Source organism: Hemiscyllium ocellatum, chromosome 30 (genome assembly GCF_020745735.1).
Source record: "Hemiscyllium ocellatum isolate sHemOce1 chromosome 30, sHemOce1.pat.X.cur, whole genome shotgun sequence".
Classification (NCBI taxonomy): Eukaryota; Metazoa; Chordata; class Chondrichthyes; order Orectolobiformes; family Hemiscylliidae; genus Hemiscyllium; species Hemiscyllium ocellatum.
The window spans coordinates 14268088-14288795 of NC_083430.1; positions in this window are offsets into that span (position 1 = coordinate 14268088).

Below are 20708 nucleotides of genomic sequence, written 5' to 3' on the forward strand. Positions count from 1 at the left end.
AATACTTGGGAATGACATTAGTGAGTGCTCGTTACAAACTGGATAGCTAGATTAGAAATCGCACATTAAAAATATGTTTCCAAACATATCACTGCATTTGAATTTATATTCTGAGCAGTGTTTATTTTCGGATACAACTGGAATCATTCTCCTCTCCAAAGCACTTTACTAGGACAGTAAACTGAACATGATACCATCAATCTGCTCCATCCCACATGCAATGATTGATGGTTTCTTGCTGCTGTTCTTCCATCACGATTAAAATGATCTGCCATCTTATGCTACACACCATTACACACCATCATAAATTTTACAGAATATTATGATTAAAACATCAGTCTGTCAGTGAGATTTAGATAGGAATTCATAAAAGTACATGTAGAAAACAAATGTTTCAATCAGTACCTTAAAGTCTCCATTTTATATGTATTCCCTGACAAACTCACGCTCTCACTATAAATATATTGTCTCATACTATTTTTAAAGTAAAGTTTCTCTCTTAATGAACAATTGTTACACACAGATTTGTTTCTGGACTCATTGCAAAATCAGTGTAACTCAAGCACACTATCCTCCATGTCAGAACGTTAAGAGTTGAAGCAACATTTAAGCTTTGAATGGGTGACTTTGACGGTCGTGTTGGATTTTGGAGGTGATGCCTTTCACTGAAACATTGAACTGTGGTTCTGTCTTCCTCCTCAGGGAGATGTTAAAAAAGAGTGTGCTTAAAAGTAAAACAAATTGTAGATGCTGAGAATCTGAGAGAAAAAAAACACCAGATTTGCTCAGGATGATCTAGCAGCTTATTTGGACAGAGAAATAAAGTTCAGGTTCATGACCTCTCATGGCAATGCTGGCTCAGTCATTACCTCAGAGGCAGGCTACAAAATGAACACTTCTGCACTTGCTGTCCAATTAAGGATGGTGGGTGTTATATAAGAGAATTATTCAGAAAGAATTGATGTTGAAGTTGCATTAGCAGCACCTAATCCTATGAATCACAGTCAGGCAACAGATGTATTCAGTACAGTTCATTAGAATCCTAATAACTATACTTGGCTTGTAATGCAGTTGTACTTGCTATTAATCAATAGGCCATAGGCCTATCTTGTTAACTCAGAACAGTGCCTTTTCTGTAAACACTCTATGGTGTACTCTCTATCATTAATGATTGGATGGACTGAAGAGGAAGTATAAATAAAAGATGATAAGTTACAGGGAAACACCATGCACTTAAAGTATGCAGTGGCCCATTGGTATTGTCATTAGATCTGTTAATCCAGAGACCCATGTAATGTTTTGGGGATCTGGGTTCAAATCCCAACATCTGCCATTGTGGATTTTGATTTCAATAAAGATCTATGATTAAGTGTGTAATGTTGACTGTGAATCAATTGCCAGATGTTGGAAAAATGCATTTTATTCACTCACATCCTTTAGGGAAGGAAACTACCATCCTCACCTAGTCTGGCCCTAAATATGGGCCAGCCCTCATCCTGTGAATAAATATTTTTTTAAAAAACCCTTATTCTGAGCTACACATGGCCAGAGGTGGAAGACATTGCAAGATGCTAGTAGTGCCAATCAGGATAAGACCACAGAGGGCAGGTAGTTGATGCTGTTGGAAAATCAGACGGATGGCAACTATATAATAAATATGAGAGAAATCTAGCTAATCATATAAAAGAAGATTATAAATTTTTGGGGGTATCTATAGGTAAGAAAAAGTCAAGAGTGACATCACTTGAATGATGGGCATTTCTGAGGCAGCTCAGAGAAAGCAAAGATCTTGACTTCAAGTGAAATACTAAAAAGCACATTTGGAAATGGCTATGTCCTTCTCACTGACACACTGGGACTGCAGGGGCTGACTTCCATCTCAGTGGCTCCTTCTTTAGGCCATGGATTCTGAACCTCTGAAGACCCCCTTTGAAGCTGTTGTCCTCCTGATGGAGGTGTTTACAGGCCTAGCAACAGTCAGGATGTTGAGAAGAAACTAAATCAGGAGATAGAAGAGGCATGTAAGGCGGCATTATTAACATAATCATGGTGGACTTCAATAAGCAGGTAGACTGCAAAAATCAAGTTGGCTCTGGATTAGAGTGGTGCTGGAAAAGCACAGCAGTTCAGGCAGCATCCGAGGAGCAGGAAAATCGACGTTTCAGGCAAAAGCCCTTCATCAGGAATGCTGTTGGAAAATCAGACAGATGCCAATTCTATAATGAATATGAGAGAAAGCTAGCTAATCATATAAAAGAAGATTATAAATTTTTGGGGGGAATCTATAAATAAGAAAAAGTCAAGAGTGACATCACTTGAATGATGAGCATTTCTGAGGCAGCTCAGAGAAAGCAAAGAATATTCCCTGATGAAAGGCTTTTGCCCGAAACGTTGATTTTCCTGCTCCTCAGATGCTTCCTGAACTTCTGTGCTTTTTCAACACCACTCTAATTCAGAATCTGATTTCCAGCATCTGCAGTCATTGTTTTTACCTCCAATCAAGTTGGTAGCATATATCAAGAAAAAAAAAATTGTGGAATGTTTACAAGGTGGTATTTGGAGGTCTTGTGGTGTAGTCCATGAGGGAACATGCAATTCTGGGTATGAAATGAGGCAGACTTGATTAGGGAACTTAAAGGTGAAGGGGGGCAGTGACCATGATATGATAAAATTTACCCTGCAGTTTGAGAAGGAGAACATGGAATCAGGCTTAACGGTATTACAATTGGGGAGGTGATGGTCTGCAGGTATTTTCACAGGACTGTTCATCTAGAGACCCAGGTAATGTTTCGGTGACCTGAGTTTGAATCGCACCACGGCAGATGGTGGAATTTGAATTCATTAAATATCTGGAATTAAGAATCTAATGACTACTATAAATCCATTGCCAATTGCTGGAAAAACCCATCTGGTTCACTAATGTCCTTTAGGGAAGGAAACTACCGCCTTTATCTGGTCTGGCCTACATGCGACTCCAGAACCCACAACAAAGTGTTTGACTCTCAACTGCCCTCTGGGCAATTAGGGCTTGGCAATAAATGCTGCCAACTAGCGAAGTCCTCATCCTGTTAAAGAATAAAGCAAAGAAAAAGAATTGAGTGAAGATAACGACAAAGACATGACTGAGGATCTGGTCAGAGTTGATTGAAAGGGGAGCCTAGCAGGGAAGATGGTGGAGCAGCAATAGCAGGAGTTTCTGAGGGTAATTCAGGAGGCACAGCTGAAATTTATCCCAAGGAAGGAAAAAAACATGCCAAACGATGGAGTCAGCAACCATGGCTGACAAGGAAAGACATAGATAGCAGAATAGCAAAAGAAAAGGCATCTAATGTGGTGAAGATTAGTGGGAATCCAAAGGTTTGGGAAGTTTTTAAAAAACAGCAGAAGGTAACTTTAAAAAAACAATGAGGGAGAAGATGAAATGTGAGAGTAAGCTAGTTAGTCATTTAAAAGAAAGGGATAAACTTTCGATAACTAAATGTAAGAGAAAGTCAAGAGTGGACATTAGGCCGCTGGAAAATAAGGTGGAGAAGTAGTAATGGGGAGCAAAAAAATGACAAAGGAATTGGAGAAATAGAAGCATAGACTATATTATAAATGGTGAAAGGCTTTGGAAATCCAAAGCTTAAAGGGACTTAGGAGCCCTATTTCCCTTAAGGTTAACATGCAGGTTGAGTTGCCAGTTCCAAAGGCAAATCCAGTCAAATCTCAATTACCCGAATGAGCCGGACGGGCAGTATTTTGTTAAGATAATTAATTATTTGGATAACTGGAAACAGGCGGTAATTTATGAGTGCCAGTTGTAGAGTCATAGAGTCATAAAGATGTAACAGCAAGGAAACAGACCTTTCAGTCCAACTTGTCCATGCTGACCAAACATCCCAACCCAATCTAGTCCAACCTGCCAGCACCCAGCCCATATCCCTCCAAACCCTTCCTATTCATAAATCCATCCAGATGCCTTTTAAGGTTGCAATTGTACTAGCCTCCACAACTTCCTCTGGCAGCTCATTCCATATACATACCACCGTCTGCATGAAAATGCGACCCCTTAGTTCTCTTTTATATCTTGTTCCTCTCACCCTAAACCTATGCCCTCTACTTCTGGACTCCCCCACCCTATGGAAAAGGCTTTGTCAATTTATCATATCCATGCTCCTCATGATACTATAAACCAGCCTATTCAACCTCTCCCTATAGCTCAAATCTTCCAAACCTGGCAAAATCCTTGCAATTTTTTCAGAACGTTTACAAGTTTCACAACATCTTTCCGATAGGAAGGAGACCAGAATTGCACACAATATTCCAACAGTGGCCTAACCAATGTCCTGTACAGCCACAACATGACCTCCCAACTCCTGTATCCAATACTCTGACCAACAAAGGAAAACATACCAATAGCCTTCTTCACTTTCCTATCTACCTGCGACTCGACTTTCAAGGACCCATGAACCTACACTCCAAGGTCTCTTTGTTCAGCAACATTCCCTTGAACCTTACCATTAATTGTATAAGGCCTGCTAGGATTTGCTTTCCCAAAATGCAGCACCTTGCATTTGTCGAAATTGAACCCCATCTGCCACTTCTCAGCCCATTGGCCCATCTGATCAAGATCCCGTTGTAATCTGAGGTAAGCTTCTTCGCGATCTACCACATCTCCAATTTTGGTGTCATCTGCAAGCTTACTAACTATACCTCTTATGCTCATATCCAAATCATTTATATAAATGATGAAAAATAGAGGACCTAGCACCGATTCTTGTGGCACTCCACTGGTGGCAGGCCTCCAGTCTGAGAAACACCCTCAACTAACACCCTCTGTCTTCTACTTTTGAGCCAGTTCTGTATCCAAATGGCTAGTTCTCCCTGTATTCCATGAGATCTAACCTTGCTAATCAGTCTCCCATGGGGAACCTTGTCGAACTCTTTTCTGAAGTCCATATGGATTACATCTACCGCTCTGCCCTCATCAATCTTCATTGTTACTTCTTCAAAAAACTCAAATCAAGTTTGTGAGACATGATTTCCCACGCACAAAGTCATGTTGACTATCCCTAGTCAGTCCTTGCCTTTCTAAATATGTGTAAATCCTGTCCCTCAGGATTCCCTCCAACAACTTGCTCACCACCAACGTCAGGCTCACTGGTCTATAGTTCCTTGGTTTACCACCTTTCTTAAATAATGGTAGCATGTTAGCCAACCTCCAGTCGTCTGGCACCTCACCTGTGACTATCGATGATCCAAATATCTCAGTAAAAGGACCAGCAAACATTTGCCTAGCTTCCCACAGAGTTCTCAGGTATACATGATCAGGTCCTGGGGATTTAGCCACTCTTATGTGTTTCAAGACATCCAACACTTCCTCCACTGTAATCTGGACATTTTTCAAGATGGCACCATCTATTTCCCTACATTCCCTACATATGGATATCTTCCATATCCTTTTCCACAGTAAATACTGATGCAAAATACTAATGTCTCCCCCCATCTCCTGTGACTTCACACAAAGGCTGCCTTGCTGATGTTTGAGATGCCTTATTCTCTTCATAGTTACCCTTTTGTCCTTAATGTATTTGTAAAAACCCTTCTCCTTAATTCTATTTGCCAAAGTTATCTCATGTCCTCATTTTGGCCTACTGATCTCTCTCTTAAGTATACTCTAACTGCCTTTATACTCTTCTAAGGATTTTCTCGATATATAGAGTCATAGAGTCATAGAGATGTACAACACGGAAACAGACCCTTCAGTCCAACCTGTACATGCCGACCAAATATCCCAACCCAATCTAATTCCACCTGCCAGCACCCGGCCCATATCCCTCCAAACCCTTCCTATTCATATACCCATCCAAATGCCCTTAAATGTCACAATTGGACCAGCCTCCACCACATCCTCTAGCAGCTTATTCCATACATGTACCACCCTCTGTGTGAAAACATTGCCTCTTAGTTCTCTTTTATATATTTCCACTCTCACCCTAAACCTATGCCCTCTAGTTCTGGACTCCCTGACCCCAGGGAAGAGACTTTGTCTATTTACCCTATCCATGCCCCTCATAATTTTGTAAACCTCTATAAGGTCACCCCTCAGCCTCTGATGTTTCAGGGAAAACAGCCCCAGCCTGTTCAGCCTCTCCCTATAGCTCAAATCCTCCAACCCTGGCAACATCCTTGAAAATCTTTTCTGAACCCTTTCAAGTTTCACAACGTCTTTCTGATAAGAAGGAGACCAGAATTGCATACAATATTCCAACAGTGGCCTAACCAATGTCCTGTACAGCTGCAACATGACCTCCAAACTACTGTACTCAATACTCTGACCAACAAAGGAAAACATACCAATAGCCTTCTTCACTATCCTATCTACCTGCAACTCCACTTTCAAGGAGCCATGAACCTACACTCGAAAGTCTTTTTGTTCAGCAACACTCCCTATCCTGTCTATACCTGACATATGCGTCCTTCTTTTTCTTAACCAAATCTTCAATTTCTCTCATCATCCAGCATTCCCTATACCTACCAGCCTTTCCTTTCACCCTGACAGGAATATACTTTCTCTGGATTCTTGTTATCTCATTTCTGAAGGCTTCCCACTTTCCAGCCATCCCTTTACCTGCGAACATCTGCTCCCAATCAGCTTTTGAAAATTCTTGTCTAATACCATCAAAATTGTCCTTTCTCCAATTTAGAACTTCAACTTTTAGATCTGGTTTATCCTTTTCCATCACTATTTTAAAACAAATAGAATTATGGTTGCTGGTCCCAAGGTGCTCCCCCACTGACACCTCAGTAACCTGCCCTGCCTTAGTTCCCAAGAGTAGGTCAAGTTTTGCACCTTCTCTTGTAGGTACATCCACATACTGACTCAGAAAATGTTCTTGTACACGTTTAACAAATTCCTCACCAACTAAAGTTTTAAGACTATGGCAGTCCCAGTCTATGTTTAGAAGTTAAAATCCCCTGCCATAATCACCCTTTAATTCTTGCAGATCACCGAGATCTCATTACAAATTTGTTTCTCAATTTCCTGCTGACTGTTAGGGTGTCTATAATGCAATCCCAGTAAGGTGATCATCCCTTTCTTATTCCTCAGTTCCACCCAAATAACTTCCCTGGATGTATTTCCGGGAATATCCTCCCTCAGCACAGCTGTAATGCTATCCCTTGTCAAAAATGCCACTCTCCACCTCTCTTGCCTCTCTTTCTGTCCTTCCTATAGCATCTGTATCCTGGAATATTAAGCTGCAACTCCTGTCTATCCCTACGCCACGTTTCTGTAATTGTCATGATATCCCAGTCCCATGTTCCTACCTATGCCCTGAGTTCATCTGCCTTCCCTGTTAGGCCTCTTGCATTGAAATAAATGCAGTTTAATTTATCAATCCTGCTTTGCTCTCTGCTTTCTCCCTGTCTGCCCTTTTTGATTTGCCTTTGTTCTCAACTGTACCAAACTCAGATTGATTTCTTTACTCACTATCTCCCTAGGTCCCAACCCCCACCTCCAAACCCTCTCCCCCTCCCCCCTCACCTCCGCCACCTTACTAGTTAAAATCCTCTCAAGCGGCTCTAGCAAATTTCCCTGCCAGTACATTAGTCCCCTTCCAATTTAGATGCAATCCGTCCTTCTTGTACAGGTAATTTCTCTCCTAAAAGAGCTTCCAATGATCCAAAAATGTGAGTCCTTCTCCCATTCACCAGCTCCTCAGCCATGCATTAATCTGCTCTATCCTCTTATTCCTGCCCTCACTAGCTTGTTGCACCAGGAGTAATCCAGATATTACTACTTTCAAGGACCTCCTTTTTAAACTCCTGCCTAACTCTCTGTAATCTCCCTTCAGAATCTCAACCTTTTCCCTTCCTACGTCGTTGGTTCCAGCATGTACATTGACTACTGCTGGGCCCTCTCCCCCTTGAGAACATTTGCACTCTCTCTGAGACATCCTTGATCCTGGCACTAGGGAAGCAGCATGCCATTCTGATTTTTCACTGCTGGCCACAGAAACGTCTGTCTGTACCTGGGACTAGAGAGTCTCCAAACACAATCGATCTCTTGGAACTCAACATATCCTTCATTGTATTAGAGCCAGTCTTGATACCGGAAACCTGGCTGTTTGTGCTATATTGTTATCCAAACATTTCTTGATTATCCAGCAATGCACGCCATAATGCTGTTTAACCGATAACTGATCATTCATAAACAAATTGTAATTTGAGTGCCAGTTATTGAACATTTCTCGGTTATGCGGCAAAGTACACCATGATGCCATTTAACTGATAACTGAATGTTGAGTTGCCTAATGCCATTTTTACAGTACCTTGAGATCTTGTTCAGATAATTCAAAGCTTGGATAATTGATGTTCAGATAGTCGAGGTTCTACTGAACAATGTTAGCATTCATTTCAGGAGGGTGAGAATACAAGAGCATTGGTGCACTGCTGAAGCTGAATAAAGCTCTGTTTAGAACACATTTGGTATATTATGAGTAGCTTTGTGCCCTGTATCTGAGAAAGAATGGCCATGGAGGGGATCCAAAGGAGGTTTCCAAGAACAATCCCAGGGACGAAGGGCTTGTCCAATGAGGTGCAATTAAGGATGCTGGGTCTGTACTTGATAGAGTCTAGAAGGATGGGGGTGGAAACTGATTGAAATTTACAGGATACAGAGAAGCCTGGATTGAATGAATGTGGAGAAAATGTTTCCACAAATGGGAGAGACTAGACACTCAGTGTACAGCTTCAGAGTGAAGGGAAGACTCTTTATAACTGAGATAAGGAGAAATTTCTTGAATTAGAGGGTGGTGAATCTGTGGGTCTCTGTGCCAAAGAAGGCTGTGGAAGCCAAGTCATTGAAAGTAGTTAAGTTATAGATGGATAGATCTTTCAATTTTAAGGGATCGAGGGTTATGAGGAGAAGACAGGAGAACTGGGTTGAGAAACATATCAACATGATAGAGCAGACTTCCTGGGTCAACTGACCTAATTATGCTCCTATATCTTATGGGCTTTAAATTGTTTAAATTATCTGTCCACTGTACAGAGAGGCCTTTCTTCCACAAATGACCTTGCTGAGAATGTGACCTTGATGCCTCTGTGCCTCAACAGAATTCCTTGGAGCTCTCTTCATCACTATGTGAATCTAACAGCCAAGATCAGAATTGTCTCAGATTTCAGCAGAAAAACAGTTGAGTCCTCAGCTTTAACAATGGTCAATGGCATGCAACTCAACATAGCTGTTGTCTGTAAGATCTGGGTCAATATTTTGACCTATTCCCTTTGAATGAAGTCTTGCTCTGCAAACATTAAAGATTTTTGATGACCTCCTTCTGCTTGGGATAAATGGAGTACGTGGAAAGGAGAGGCTGATAATCAGTATCAGGTTTGATCTAAAATACAAAGAAAAGATGAAGACACCAGGGAAGCTGTTCCATTAACAGCTTCCCAAGACTAATGGGACCTAATCATTCTGATGTCTTAACAGTAATAGAAATATTTCCCTGCTCAAAAAAGAAACCATACATGTATTCATCCTGGATTTGGGAAGCCAGTTTCTGGGCCATCTTCAGGTTTCAGCCTTGTACATGCCAGTCAAGTACACCTCAAATATTTACCAGGTCAAGGAGATGGCAACCATGATGGTTGAAGGTGGACGGGGAATGGGTGAGGGTGGGGTTGCTGTGAAAGAGGCAGTCTCACTGAATTAATTGTGATTCTCCAACACTCCCCACCGCCCCTCCCCACCCCACACACAAACACACACACACACACCTACCCCCGCTGTTTTCCACCAATTTGCCACTTTGACATGCTGGCCCTGTGCATTGCCCTTATGCTAACTGGAAATGGGCTCAATCATTGGTCTTGACCACCTTATAGCGAGGTAGCTGCTCCCATCTTGACCAAGTTCTTTTATTGTGCCTTTGGATTGGCATGTAACTGTCAGTGTTGGGACAGTCAGTGGTTCCAAATTGCTGGCCCAGAAGCCTCTGATCCCTACTCAAGAGCTAATGGGAAATCTTGTCCCGGGGAATCTTGTCTCTAGGAATAGAAGGCCATTTAGTTTCTTGCTTCTTACTGATTTAACTCCATATACCTGCCTTTACCCATATTGTTTAATAACTTGAACACTAAAGGAGCAAGCATTTGCATTAACCTTTATAAATATAATGCACCACTGTTCGAGACAAATGTTCCAGAGTCCTTCCCTTGACATGATAAAACAAAAGAAACTGGAATCAAAGGAAGTGATTTATAGGATCAAAAGATGTCTGAAAGCTTGGACAGAGGTGAGTCAAAGCTGTATTCATTGCACATGAAGCATTATATTAAATCATCATAGAATTCCTACAGTGTGAAAACAGGCCATTCCGTCCAACAGATACACACCAACCCTCCGAAGAGCATCCCACCCAGATCCATTCCCCAACCCCAACCCTGCAATCCTGCATTTCTCATGGCTAACCCACCTAGCCTCAACATCCCTGAACCCGATGGGCAATTGAGCATTGCTAATCCACCTAACCTGCACATCTTTGGACTCTGGGAGGAAGCTGGAGCACCAGGAAGAAACCCGCGCAGACACGGGGAGAACGTGCAAACTCCACACAGACAGTCACCCAAAGGTGGGATCAAACCAAGGTCTGTGGCACTGTGAGACACCACTGAGCCAGTGTGCCACTCCAAATTTATTCATTAAGTTATTACTTTAGAACATTGATAAATTAGTCAGCAATTGCCTCAAACAAATCTCTGTTGCTTTACATACCTGTAAATATTCAATAATTTAATCTTAATTTAAGGATTCTAAGGAATTTCCCAGAACTATCATTAGACCAATTGGCCCCTTAAGTTATCTCACTAATGAAGCTCTTTTCATGCTTCTCAAGCTGTGTAATTGTGATTTAACCGGTATGAGTGATGAATATTTCATCCAGCTGTGGATGAAGTGTTTCCCAAATGGTACAATGGAAATACAGTCAAGATTATGGTATGATTGCAAGAAATTCTTCCAGCTTCAAGGAAGTGGGCAGGGCCTCTGGGTGAATGTGAGCACCACACATTTTACACTGGTCACTAAAACATAAGGATACATTGCTAAATAGCACTGAAAAAGAAGAATTACATCTGAGTATACCAGGAATGCAAAAGACTGTGAGTACAGTGCATCACCTGAATGTGAAGGTATGGGCTACATAAGGTATCGATGATGGATGTGAGTTAAAGCAATTAAAGATATCGGGGCAAGGTGTCGTACTCACATAACAATGCCTCAAGGTCAGAAATAAACCTCTCAATGTGAAGGACATTTGTGGTGATAAATTTAAATTGGTGAATGTGTGCAGAGTTGTATGAAATGAATTGTTCTCATAAGGTTAAACACAAAGAAAAACATTGTACAAATAAATTACTGTGTTGAAGTGACAAGGTGGGTATTGGTGGAGGGTCAGAATGCTGAAAATGCTCAATGGGTTCCATCAGGATGCCAGGTCGAGTAGTCATTTGGCTCTGTTTCCATGACAGGGCAAGTGCAGTCAAGACCACAGATGACTCTTGCACTCAAGCCCCCAGATCACTGCTGACCAAGAACTGAGAGGTGCTCATCAGGGACAGAGTCACAGTTGGTGCTGCTGGAAGGGACACTTCAAAGATTTCATTATCAGAGACTCTGTTTACAACATGAGCGCCTCAGATTCCATCCTGCAGCCTGCTTACCTGTCACTATCTCAGCACAATCCGGTATAAGGTAGAACAGGCCATTCAACAGTTAAAGTGCAGCAGGGACAGATGGAATCCCCACCGAAGCACTGAAACATGGCTTAGGAATGCTATCAATGCAATTTTATGAGCTCCTTTACCTAATCTGAAAAGAGGAGAGCATTTCAGGAGATCTTGGAGATTGCACAATTATGACCATCTTCAAGAAGTTACTAGGACTGACTGTGTTAAATACTGAAGAGTCTCTGGGCACAGAAAAAATTATTGCAAGAATCCTCCTCTTCTCTCTGTGGCTGAAGAAACCTTCCAACGTTGAGCTTGCACTCTCAAAGAGGCACAATGGACATAATTTTGATGATGTTGTAAGTCCAAGGGAAATGCAGGGAATAACACTGACTCTTGTACATGACCTTCTCAAAACTCACAAAGGCTTTGTCTGTCAAACACAAGGAATTCTCGAGCATCGCCCTCAGTTTCAGCTGCACCCAAAAATCTATTGCCATCCTCTGCCAGCCCCACAGTGAAATACAACTTATAATCTTAAGCATTAGATCCATCACAGACTGCAAGTGATCAAGCAATTTTGTCATTGCACTGACATTCCTCGTGATCTTCCTTGTATCAATGTTTTACCTCACTCTCTGCAGGCTCCCCACTGGAATTAATCCTCAAGATCTGTTGACTGCACATCAGACCCAAGCTTGCCTCATCCTCTGACATTGTGCTCAAATTGCTCAAGTCACAAAGATAAGTGGTAAAGTGAGTTTAGAAGAAACATAAGGAGCCTACAAAGTGCTATTGATAGGTTCAGTGAATGGGCAAGGATATGGCAAATAGAGTGGAAGATGGGAAAGTGTGAAATTGTCCATTGTGGCAGAAATAATTATAACAAGGAAACATATTGTCTACATTGTTTGCAGAGTTCTTAGATGCAAAGTGATCTGGGTGTTCTACTCCATGAATCACAGAAGGTTAGTATGTATGTACAGGATGTAAGTAATCAGAAAGCTCATAGAATTTACATTTTGTTGTGAGGGGAATTGAATACAAGAGTAGGGAGGTTATGCTTTGCATATATAAGGTATTGATGAGGCTTCTGGTCACTGTCCTTTCAGAAAGATGTTAATGCATTGGAACCAGTTCAGAGAAGGTTTACTTAACTCATTCCTGGAAAGAGTGGATTGCCTTAAGAGGAAAGGCTAGACAGTCTGGGCATGAAATCTGGAGATTAGAAACATCAGAGGTGACTCAATTGAAGCATACAAGATCCTGAGGGAACTTGACCAGGTGGATGTGGAAAGGATGTTTTGTCTTGTGGGAGAATCTAGAACTAGGGGTCAGAGTTTAAAAATTAGGGGTATAAGGGAAAAAAAATTCTCAGGAGTTTGTGAGTCTTTGAATTCCCTTTCGCAAAATGTAGGGGATGCAGCATCTTCAAATCTTTTAAAGGCGAGCAAGAGAGATTCTTGATTAGTAATGTGATGAAAGGTTATCGGGGATATGCAGGAATGTAAAGTTGAAGTCAAATTCCTGATGAAGGGTTTATGCCCGAAATGTTGATTCTCCTGCTCCTCGGATGCTGCCTGGCCTGCTGTGTTTTTCCAGCACCACATTTTTCAACTCTGTTCTCCAGCGTCTGCAGTCCTCATTTTCTCCTAGTCAAAATCAGATCAGCCATGATCTTATTGAAAAGCAGACAAGGTTCAAAGGGCCACATGGCCTAGTCTTGTTCCTTGCTCATCTACTACAGTATGCAGGTGATGCTTGTAGGATCGAGGAAAAAACCCAATAATTAAAATACTGGACAAAACTATGGACTTTTCAAAACTTTTAAAAGGCAAATGGAAGCTGGAATGAGTTCTGTGGAGAGTAAGCAAACACAACTCACAGAACAGAGATGGCTGCTTGGGACCATTGCTCAGCCTGGAATTCCAATTAATGCCTCCACTCCAAAAGAACAATCAACCAACCGTAATAAGACTCTAGCCCGAGATAGCTTTTACACCTTGAGCTACCTAGCCAGACAGTATGGGGCCTACAGAGATACCAGATATTCAATTTCAATCAAAATCCATTCACAGAGATACCAGGCATTCAACTACAATCAAAATCCATTCACGCATACTCTTAATGATCAGGAAACCAACAGATTTCAGAAGAGAACATCAACAGCATTAGGATATTACAGATTTGAGGAGAGCTAATAGGACATGCAGTCAGTTTAATAGCCAGACCTGATCTCACCTGAGGTGGCCTTTTTCAACAATGAAGCTTCTGCAGGAACAGCTATCCTACAGGCTTCCCACCTCCAACAAGCAGCTTCCTAAGCAAGACCCAAGAGAAGCCAAACTGAAAAGCCGAACAAGTTTCAGCACAAACACTATCCAAACAAGAGCTAGTGTACATGGCCTCTTCTGAACCAAGAGAACTGATGGTAGGAACCTCAGCAACTACATTTCTCAGTGGTGGACTTCAACTCCCAAAGTTCCGACCTAGCTAGCGGAGACGGGAAGATGGGTGTTGACATTGCATTGGGACTCCTAGGGCAAGTAGTCTAACAAAAGTTTCTGTGATCAAAACTATTGGTTTTAGGTTCTAATAGTGTTTAATCTGACCAATACTATATTTAATAGTATTACTGTTCTCCTAATAGTTGATTTGTCAATTTCCCTGTTTATTGCATTGATCTATATTTCTTTTCTTCTACTTACCTTTTGCATTTTAAATTAGCAGAAAGATTCCTGAAGAAGAGCTTATACCTGAAACGTCAAATCTCCTGTTCCTTGGATGATGCCTGACCTGCTGCGCTTTTCCAGCAACACATTTTCAGAAAGATTCTTTTGCCCTGATACACCTATCTACTGCCTTCTCCATTTTATGTTCCCCAAATAAGTCCAGTGTCTAGAACCAGGAATCATATTGATTCGAACCACTTAAAAATCAGAAAATAGCCAATTACAAACCAAAACCCGACATGCTTGCATCTGTACTCCCTGAGAGACTGAGTCCAAGTTATCACAAACACCACCGCTGAGGTACACAAGACCATGGCCTTACACTGACATTTGTAAAGCAGAGGTCATTTTCTTACCTGCCCCGCCACCTCACTCTGCCCAACATTGTCTATATCCATAATGAGGCCTTGGACATTATGGACAACTTTACGTACCTCAGGAGACTATTATTAACAAGTGTAGACATTGGCAATGCAGTTCACCACCTTCACTGTGCCAGGCAGGCTTCAGTCATCTGAGGAACCTGAAGCCCAGCTCCAAGCTCATGGTCTACAGAACAGTGGCCATAACCAGCTTTGAGTATGGCTCAGAGATGTGGACTATATTTTGCAGGCACCTCAAAACCCTGGAGATTTACCACTAGCAATGCCTCTGCAAGATCCTTCATATTTGTTGGGAGGTTGGATGCACCAGTGAGAACAATCTCAATCAGGCCGACTTGCTTAGCATTGAAGCATTGAAAATGTTCAACCAGCTCCCCTGGGCTGTCCACTTACCTGATATGGGACACTCAGAACAAGTGTTCCACCTAGAATTTGGAGACAGGTCAAGTGAGCCCCAGGCAGGCAGAGAAAATGATTCAATGGCCCCCTCAAAGCCTCCTTGAAAAATGCAATACTTCTGTTAAGATTCCTGGGAATGTCAGGCCCAAAACCACCCGAAGTGGAGGGAAAGCATCTGGAATGCACTGAACCACCTTGTGTCTCATTGCTGATGAAGCGTTGACAGAGGGAGGCGTGTGGAGATAGGCAATCTATACAGCCACCCTCCCATTCTTCCGACCCCTGTCTGCCCCACCCATGATAGATACTATAGCTCACTTGTTGAACTCTTCAGTCACCTGAGAACTCACTTATAATGAAGAGGAAGATCAATCTTGACTACAAGGGACTCCCTCAGAAGGAGGTGAGTACTATAAAATTCTAGTGTTAACTCGCTGCCTGTCTATACCATCTGTCCTCTGTCTCATATAACCAATGATTATTTTTCCTTTTTGACAGACCTCAAAATTTGCCCTGTCACTTTCTGAGACAATATTAAGTTGTGTCCCAGAAGGTCAAGGACTTCAGATTGGATCCAACAGCAAGCTCATTGATTCATACACAGATTTTAATTTTGCTGACAAGTCCAATACTGGCATATGTACTTAAAACTCAGCAACTTCCCCATCACTTCATCAAACAAGTCACTTATGTTTGTTAATCATGATTTGCCTTTACAAACCCTTGATGCTTCCATTTCTTGATCCATATTTTTCCAGATAGCAATTGATATTATCCCAGTTAATGTATCTAAAAGCTCCCACATTTCTTACCCCACTCCTCCAAACGTTGACCTAAGATTGACTGATTAAAAAACAGGGAGGGGAGCAAAGTTGCTGAATACTTGATCCAAAATGTCTTCCTGATTTGATTTGATTTAGTTTAGTCACATGTTCCTAAGTACAGTGAACAGTTTTGCTTTGCGTGCAGTATAGGCAGATCACAGCAAACAAGGATATACAGGTCATAAGGCACTTAAACAGAGCGAGATATACGAGGTTACAGTAGCACAGGAATTGCATAAAGCAAAATCAACATTGATATACATTTATTGGAGTAGATTTCATAGAATTTCATAAAATCCCTAGAGTGTAGAAACAGGCCCTTTAGCTCTACAAGTCCACACTGACCCTCCCACCCAAACACATTCCCCATTACTCTACATCCATCCCTAACCTATACACCCCTGAATATTATGGGCAATTTAGCATGGCCAATTCACCTAACCTGTACATCTTTGGATTGCCGGATGAAACCGGAGCACCTGGAGGAAATCCATGCAGACACGAGGAGAATGTACAAACTCCACACAGACAGTTGTGCTAGGCTGGAATCGAACCTGGGTCACTGCACTGTGAGGCCACTGTGTCACCCCAAAATGCTAACTGAAATTTCAATTCTTTGATCCCATTAATGAAAGAGTATTCTCATGAGGTGGGGTTGAGAAGGTTAGGCTGACATTCATTGGAGTTGAGAAGAGGCAATCTCATTATAACATGCAAGAATCTTAGGGGGATTGATAGGCTAAAGGTTACTTTCCCTTATAGGAATGTGTAAGACCAGAGAGACCTAATCTCAGAGAAAGGGGTCACCCATTTAAAATAGAGGTGAGGAGGTGTTTTTAACCTCTCAGAGGGCAGTGAATCTTTGGAATTTTTCACAACATAAGGCTGTCAAGGCTGGCTTGCTAAGTATATTGAGGGCTAAGATAGACAGATTTTTTAATCAGTAAGGAATTCTTCAAAAGCAAGCTGTTTTTGCATGCTTATCTAATCCAGTGAATATTAAAGATGATGTGTTGCAAATTAATTAATTGGGCCCTTGTTAATAAATAATTTCAATCAACTTGTTCTGACATACCTCCAGGCCAGATGGAACTTGAAACCAGATTAATAGACCCTTGCAGATATCCACATTCTGGTATTACCCCACAACTGGATAAAGTGGACATCCATCTCATTATTTTGTCTTGGAATGTTGTTGCTGCATAATAAATTGATGTGCAGTCAAAAGTGTCGCAGCTGAGAACAGTTCAGGACAGGAAACACTTCAAGGCATTCAATGTGAGAAGATGGTATAAACAATGCAAATAGCATGCACTTAAATTGTGACAGTACTGGAGTTGGATCTGTAAAGGCCCCTCAACACATCACGCACACTTTCAATAAGACTGGAACTGCCAAAATCATTCCAGCAACTGGACAGCTATGCAGTCTATTATTCAAACCAAATGCTGATTTGATTAAACAATCCTGAGTCTGTCAGTGACTGGCAAGAGATGCTTTCAGGCATGCTGTAAACTATCATCCAAACATTGATTACTCCTCTTTTTAACACACTGCCTTTATTGACAGAGGAAGACAGAAGGCAGAGTGTGTTATTGAATTTGCCTAATCTGCTAATCATCCTGTGCTTAACCTCCTGACACCACATTAACACTGATTAAATTGCAGGTTATTAAGGAACTTCATTTTTTTGAAAAGTAAGTATTCATTCATTGCTCATCCATAAATGGCAGAGGTAAGGATGTCCACAATAACTGAATTGGTGATAATTATTAATTTGTGAGCAAATTTACATTCTATGTATAAGAAGGGTATTGGATTTAATTTTAATTATTTATGTGCTCATTGAATTTATTATAGTCCACATAGGACTCATCTCAAAATTACTATTTATTTTATTGTAAGCAACAAAAAGTCTAATTGAGAAACCGCCAGGAAAAAAATATCCTGTTGTATCATTATTTTAGTTCCCAAGTCGATTCCACCATGGGATTTCCCAGATGACCATTCCACACATCTTGTGGTGACTTCCACTTTATTGGTATGAAATACTGGATAAGGGTTGTTTGAGGTTCGGAAGAAACAAAAGTTAATATTTTGCATCCTGCCACCTGTCTGAAGAAGCAACACTTGCTTGAAACATTAATTTTGTTTCTCTCTTTATAGATTTGCTGAGCTCTGCAGCAATTTCTGTTTCCGTTTGTTTCAGTACTCCAGCAGTTTTTTGTTTTATTTTCTTTGACTCCACATTCCAGTGTATGCTCTACTCACTTCACATTCTCATACTATTTCAATTCAAGCTTCTTATTTTGAAGTGTGCAAACAACTATTGACAATGTCTAATGCATATTGTTTCCAGCTTGGGGTTTGTGTCCACATGTTGTGACTTGGACAGTGAGTGACACATCTTATGATGATTACTACTCAACTACTTAAACTTACTTTGGCTTGTTAGACACCAATAATGAACAATTTTCAAAATAAGAGAAAATAAAATCCATGAGGAAACCGACAAGCATTACATTCATGTCAATGGTAATTTTCGAGTGATTGATTTTTTTCCATCTAGTTGCAATAACAAAGTTTCTTTCAAGTTTTCTTTTATTTTATATCATTGTTTTAAAAAGTGATTTCTTTTTAATTCATTTGTGGGATGTGAAAGTCATGATCCATGTGCTGTGGGTTCACCCATAGTGTTTCTGTAAAGGGAATTCCATGATTTTGACCCAGTAACACTGAAGGAAAGACAATATATTTATGTTCAAGTCAAGATGGTGAGTGCCTTGAAGGAGAGCTTACAGGTGGTGCTTAACTCATGTAGCTGTTGTCTTTGTCCTTCAAAGTGGAAGTAGTTGTGAGTTTGGAATGTGCTGTTTAAGGAGTGTTGAAAGATTTCTACAGTGCCTCTTGTAGATAGTAAACACTGATGGTGGTAATGGAAGGAGAGAGAGCGTTTGTGATTGTGGTAGCAGTCAAGCAGGCTGCTTTGTTCTTGGTGGTGTCAAATGTTTTGAGTATCATTGGAATTGTACCCATCCATGTGAGTGGTGAGTATTCTTTCACCCTCCTATTTGTGTCTTGGAGATCATGGACTAGCTTTGGAGAGGCTTTCTGCACACTGGCCTTCATCGGTCACAGCATTGGGTACAGAAGTTGGGAAGTTATGTTGCAGTCATACAGGACGTTACTGAGGATTTGGAGGATTGTGTTCAGTTTTGTTCACCTTGCTATAGGAAGGATGTTATTAAACTGGAAAGAGTGTAGAAGAAATTTATAAGAATGTTGCCAGGACTCAATGGTCTGAGTTATAGGGAGAAGTTGGACAAGCTAGGACTTTTTTCTTTAGAGTATAGGAGACTGAAGGGTCCTTATAGAGGTGTATAAGATCAGACATCGATAGGGTGAACGCACAGTCTTTTTCCCAGGGTTTTGGACTCACGGACTAGAGGGCATCAGTTTAAGGTGAGAGGGGAAAGAATAAAAGGGAACCTGAGGGTCAACCATTTCACACAGAGGGTGGTATGCATATGGAATGAGCTGCCAGCAGATGTGGTTGAGGCAGGTACATTAATAACATGTAAAAGGCATTTGGACAAATAAATAGAGAAGAAAGTTTTAGAAGGATATGGGCCAAGTGCAGGGAAACGGGTTTAACATTGGTGGACATTTTGGTCAGCACTGACAAGCTTGGGCCAAAAGCTCTGTCTCCATGCAGTAGAACTCGATGACTCGATGAGTATAGTCCAAACTACTTAACCTTTCCTCATAAGACTAACCCTTTATCCCAGGAATCTGATTTATAAACCTCTCTGTACTGCTTCCAATGCAGGTATATCTCCTTGGTTGCCTGCAACAGGCTGCGTACATCATCCACATGACTGATGTAAGAATCCCCCAATAGGTGCTCTACTCCCAGCTCTGAAACAGCAGGCAGGTGCCAAATGGAGAGAGGAAATGCTTCAGTGATACTCTCAAGGCCTCACGAGTGAAGAGCAGAATTCCCACAAACAGCTGGGAATCACTGGCCCCAGATTATGCCAAGTGGAGGAGGAGCATCCAGGAAGGCATTGAGTACCTCGTGACTTGTCATTAGGAAAAGGCAGAAGAGAGGGGCAAACAGCAAAAGGAGGGCACTGCAACTCCAACACCCCACCCACCCCTTCCCACAACCACCACCTTCTGCTCCATGTATAACAGAATTAGTCTGTACAGCCACCTACAGAGTCACCCTGACAGTGGAAGAGAATCAACTAGGAGAAAGTGAGGACTGCAGATGCTGGAGATCAGAGCTGAAAAATGTTTTGCTGGAAAAGCGCAGCAGGTCAGGCAGCATCCAAGGAGCAGGAGAATCGACGTTTCGGGTATAAGCCTAAAGAAGGGCTTATGCCAAAAAACTTTGATTCTCCTGCTCCTTGGATGCAGCCTGACCTGCTGCGCTTTTCCAGCAACACATTTTTCAGCAGTGGAAGAGAATCATCCTCCATCTGCAAGGGACCGCAAATGATGATGATGGTCCCTCCCAAGATAACCAGAACCATACGCAATACATAGACAGTATTGTCATCAATTAGTTGACATCAATTAGTTGTATTAAATGTCCCTACTTTTATAATTCATCTCCTTATAAAGAAAGACCAACATTTCATTTGCTTTCT